A 6000-nucleotide genomic window follows, 5' to 3' on the forward strand; every position below is an offset into this window, starting at 1 on the left:
TGTAGTGTTCCTCAGAATTACCAACTCCTGTTTTAATGGTAGAGTTTGTGAGCTCTTGAGCTTTATATTAAAGTGTATCGTGCACAGAAGCTGGGAGCTTTGTGTGAACTTAAATGTCCTTTCTTCTTTCATGCATTAATATGTTGGTTTTCCACTGTTATCCTCAGTTAGCCACAAACCTCTGTAGACTTCTAGATGCTTGTCCCCTGTTAATGAGCCCACAAGACTGATTTCTTGGTGTTATGACATCAATGTGACCTCATATTTACATGGAAAAATCAGTGGCTGAAAGTATTGGTGCAAGTCAAATCCTGAAATCCTTTCCCAACCAGCGCCCTCATCAAAATCAGTAGGGCCAAAGATGTAAGAATTGCTCATGTAGAAGTTTCAGGGCTGTTCTTTCAATCTACATATCTGAAAAATACCCGTTAAAATGCATCAGATCAGTTTGCTTTGTGTCTTTTCTGGCCAACTTGAAAAATGCCTTGATGATTGCACAATCAGTCCTTCAAAGAATAGCTCTGATTTGACTTTAAAAAAGCTTCATAATGCTGGCTTTGCCACACAGACTACGCTTGCCTTTGGGATGAATGGAGTACTTTCTGCCTATTGAGCTGAAATCCATGCAGCAGTGCTCAGATTTTAATGAACAGAAAATCTTTGTTGGAAAGACAGGTTAGACTTGATTTATTTTTTTCTTAAGAAAATATTGTCAGTAGCAGTGGGAAGGAGTCAATGTGTGTTCACTGGTTACAGCAGTTATAAGCTCTTGTATACGAAAAAGGATTAGAACAGCATGGTTTTTACATCCTCTGGGCTGGAAAATTTAGTTACAGATTCATATTGATGGACAAATGCCATGAGTTCTCCCCACTCCTATTGACATTAAGGGGAATTTTATAATTCATTTTCTAAAGAACAACTTTTCGTTATTTTCTTTATTCCATGCACAGGAATGTTAACTGAGCAGCACAGGGATTTAACTTCATAACATGCTCATGGGACATTGTAACACAGACAGTGCAGAAAACCTGATTTTAATGATATGTCTTAGTACAGGCACTGCTGTAGGACCAGGGAATGAGCCTATTGTGTAGACAGCAGGCAGCCATGGAAATCAAGGACCGCAGACTGAATTTAAGTGAGTTCCTACTGTAAAGCAGAAGAGGATAATGTGATTCATGGATGCATGAACAAGGAAGTAGTGAGTGGGAAGCTGATCTTATCTCTCCCCACTGCTCTGGTAAGATGAATACTGGCAAAATGCATAAAGTTCTGGTGCCTTTTATTTTAATTGTAAAAGCTGGAGACAGGTCAGAGAGTGGATGAGAGAAAAATGTCTCTCTCTAGTGAAAGCCTGGAAGGGATCTCTCTGCTTACCTTATCAAAAAGATGGAGACATGACTTGATTAAAGCATACAAGTACCACCACAAGAAGATAATACCATATGCAAAAGATCTTCTTCATCTAGTAGAGAGAGCATAGCAGGAATCAACAGCTGGAAGCTGAAGCCAAACAAATTCATACAAAGAAACCTAGGCATGCATTATTAATAGTAAGAGCAATTAATCCTGGGAACTACTTACCAAAAGTAGGGCTGGATTCTCTGTCTCTTGATGTTTTCAGATCAAGATTGGATGTCTTCCTAGTAGAGATGCCCCAGGCAAACCTGTATGAAAGGGAAGCAAGGTGAGACATAATAGTCCATGATACACCATCAGACCGGTTGAGTAGATGATCTTGTTCTTACTATTCACTGGCTCTATCTGTGCTAGTAAACTAAAGTGTCAGGACCCAGGCTCAAACTCCAGAACACATCACCTATGCTATTGAATTGTTAGGACAGTCCTTCATGTGTTGTTAACCAGAGTCAACTGCCCCCCTCCCACACACACTTAGCACAGTTTGGGAACAAGCATAGTGGAAGGTTACAGGAAATTTGGACATGGGCACTGTATTTTGGAGAGGAAAGGAATACAGTAGTGGTACATGCTGACCAGACCACCCTTTGGCAAAACCCATTCTCACCTGTACTACTTGCAAAGATTTGATTTGGCTACAGCAGCTCGAGGTTTGACACCAACCAAGAGAAACGTCTGTGAATCAAATATTCCAGAGCCGCCCCGGAGTAGGTGGAACGATGTTGACACACTCACAGCTTTGAAGAGCTCTAAAAGAGAAAAAGGAAGAATGTTTTGACATATTTTGAATATTCAGAAAGGCTAATTGTTTCCTGAAGTAACTGACATTCCATAGGAGTAGTGTATTCATGTCCATACTAGATGGAGACATTGAAGCAGTGCTTCCCACACAGCCCTGGCAATTAGGCAACATGGAGCCTGATGACTGGGATCTTTTAAATGTCAACACAGCTTCCTATTGCAGTGCTCACCCGGCACTCATTAGCAGCATTGAGTTAATGTGTTTGTTGCTGCTGGTGATGATGTGCAGGGACAAAAGTGCTACCCCTCGATGTCTGCTGTAATAGGAGAACAAGGAGTGTAAGTTCAAGATTTAGTATCTCATCTCAGTGATCCCACAAGGATGCTCTTTGCTCTTTCTGAGTGCTAGAAGCATTTCTTGTCCTCCTGCATATTAAACAGACACTAACCCTCAGGCTTTTTATACAATAAAAAACCAAAAACATATACTCTGGGTAAAGCTTTAGCAGGCTCTAAACAATTTTTACAGTGAAATTGAATCTACAATTTTATTTTTTTTCCAGCACTGTTGGACCTGTAAATATTGCATGGACCATAAAGACAGTTGGGCAGCATTTGCTGGGCCACCACTGTGCACATCAGAGGCCCTAAATGCATTAGTTTGTCTATGGGGAGACATGGGACAAAGGACTGGAATTATAGCAAGCCCCTACATAAAGATTTCCAGATTTCATCCCTGTTTGTAAATCAACCAACACAGAAGCCCCAAGAGAAAACAAAATAGTACTACCACTTCTTTCTAGTGTAAGAAATTAAGGCAGAAAGACAAGGTGCTTTGGGTCCATGAGATGTACAAAGAGAACTGGAGGGCAGGTCTCCCCTGCAGGCCTTTGTGCAGAGACACCACGTGGCTTTATGGTCCTGGATGCCTCCAAACCAGAGGTCTTGCTCCATGCTGAGTACTGAAGTGCCATGTCTAACCTAGCAGACAGTACCTGAATGAGGGATTTTAGCATTAGTTCCCGTATCTCCCCAAATCAGCCTTTTGCTTGGTGTGTGACAACAAACTCTTGCTCAAGAAAACAGAGCAATTCTGAATCACTCTGAGACTCCCCAAAAGAGCTCCCCAGGTGCAGCAAGGGAATGCAAAAAGACCCTTTTCAGTTCTCTTCTGCAAGCCTGAAGATCCTATGCTGACAGCAAGGTCATCTATCTCAGATCAAGGTTTATTATTTTTGTGAAACTCAGATCACTCAACACCTGGAGGCAATTTCCTAAGCATCTGCACTTTTACAATGTGAAGCCAAGGTGGGATGAAAGGGCAAAACCCAGTCAACTCTCAGAAAATCTGGCACTCCTGGGCTTTGCAAGGTTGTCTTAGCTGAGTAAAGTTGCCATTTGCAGTATATCCATGAAAAGCTTCTGGATTAAGTAAAGAAATGCTGTGGTTGTGATTTTCACTTCATTATATGGAATACACTTATTTTAAAAAAATTCATTCACATTTCATGCTGGCCTTAAAATATTATGTTGCCATAAAAGGTGGATATAACACTGACAAGCAGAGCTCTGAAAAGAGGATACAAATACATAATTGAGATGTGTAGAGGCCCACGGTTTGGGCATCACTCATCCCAGTCCAGCTTGCACTCCTGCAGGCACAGCTCAGGTATGGTTCAGAGCTGAAGCACTGCCAACAGGCTTTCAGGATGGGGCCGTTCAGTTTTGGGGAGAAAGTTGTTTACCTGTGTGGCCATGAGGAATGCCACAGCTCTAGGCCATGGGGTAGAAAGTCCTAGAACTACTTTCTTATTCACAATGGTGCCATCTTAGGATTTATCGTGACAGGACACGAGAGGAAAGGAGCAAATGAAGCTCTCTGAAGCAATTCAGACATCAGGTCTTAGAAGAATAAAGTCATTATTAAATTTATTACATTAAGTTTAGGTCATCGAAGTGTCAACACAAGAGGCAAAGAAGAAGTTGTTTTTATCCCCTGAGAACTTCTTGGTGCTCTCTCTGGCTTCTAAACAACTGTGCAAACATCACTGGGACTGTGCTGTGTCAATTCCCACAGCACCACATAAGTCTTGTGCACCCCAGGACACATGTCTGGCCAACAGAGCTGAGCCGACAGCCCCTCTTAATACTGAGCTGAAAACTACCCCAAACTTCTAAAGGATTCATTTTTAAATTTGCAATAAATGTCATACTTTAAAAATAGAGACAAAATAACATATTGGTCTTTTATTTAAGATAATTATAAAGATTTAAACCCTACTTTTAGTTGTTCTATTCAAAGCATAGAGAAGTATCACAGATATCAAAGGCTTCCAGTGTGGATTTCCATACTTTGCATAACTCTTCATTCTGCAGTTCTAGGTACTGAAATTTTGCCTGTGTGAGATAGCATTGCATTTTCAGAGAAGGTCATGGGTGGATCATGTCTCTGGATGCAGCACTGGTCTCTAGTGCTTTTTAATATTTCTATAGAGCATAGAAAGCAAATCTGGGGATAAATTCCCAGGACATATCTATGCTGCTACTGCCCCCTCTATGACAGTGACAGTGAGTTCCTCAGCCTGAGGTTCTGCAGTATGAGAACTTCTAACAGAACAAAAAAAGGGACAATTGTAAGAGAGTGGTTTGGCAAATAAATGAGTATGGGCACACTCAGAGTTGCCAAACAGAGCCTGAACATGACCTGGCATTTGTCAGGACAGGTCCATCTTCATGTCCAGTCTCGTGATGGATGCTGTCAGGCAAGCTGAGCCTGGCTCAGAGATCTCCACTCTGCTGTTGATGGTCTGCTCTATCATAGGATCACAGAGTACCCCAGGTTGGAAGGGACCCATAGCTGGGTTATAGAATGTCTAGAGATAATGAGAGATCCTGGGAGCATCCCTTACCTCATTGTTGTCATCCCATTTTTTGGGTTTTGTCTTCTTACTTCTGCAACACTTTCAGCATGTGCTGCTAAGCTGTGTCCATTTATTAACCACATGTCCTTGGAAAGTGGAGCAACCCTGGCTCAACCATACATTCAGAAACTTGGGACACTGAATGACTCTGTGCACCTTGGATTAGGCAGTGTTTCACTAGTCACAGCAACAAGCTTTAATAAAGTGTTTTAAATGAACAGAACTCTATTAGAGGGAAAGAGGAGGAAGCAGCATTTGGGAAAATCTGTTAATTAATACCCAGCCAGCCCCAGGCTTGGCCCTCAGCAGAGGTATAAAGGAATTAGCCTGGGCTCATCTTTCTGTCTGCAGCCAAAGGGATGACACTGCCCTCCTGCTTGGTCCCATTCACCTTGGAACATGCTGTGCTCAGGGTGTTTCAGTGGGGTGACTGCCCAGGCTGCTCCCAGGGCTCTGAGTATCCCATGGACAGTGTTCCCAGTCCTGATGCTGGTGTCCTCATGGAATCATCAGGCCTGGCAGGTGCTCCCAGTTGCCCCAGACTGGTGTCCAGTAGCCTCCAAGCCACAGGTTTTGCCACAGGGTGCTGCACCTCATGCTTACAGCCAGGGACCTGCTCCCCTCTGCAGCCATCACTTGCCTAGGTCACCTCTGGGCCCACCTGCAGCTCCCTTGAGAAGCTGGGGATGCCTCTTCTCCAGGGTCCCCAATGGGACCAGTGAACTCTACACCTTTTAAAATACACAGGATCATGTTTACAAGCCTTCTGGGTGCAGCAGTTGTCTCCTACCATCTGTTTTCACTGTACCAAGACCAAAAAAAGTGAAGTTTCTTGCCATTACTGTTTCAAGGGACAATGATGGTTTCTGTGGTACAATGATATATGGTTGGTGAGAGGATTGCAACTCTACCTAAT

Source organism: Cinclus cinclus, chromosome 3 (assembly GCF_963662255.1).
Source record: "Cinclus cinclus chromosome 3, bCinCin1.1, whole genome shotgun sequence".
Classification (NCBI taxonomy): domain Eukaryota; kingdom Metazoa; phylum Chordata; class Aves; order Passeriformes; family Cinclidae; genus Cinclus; species Cinclus cinclus.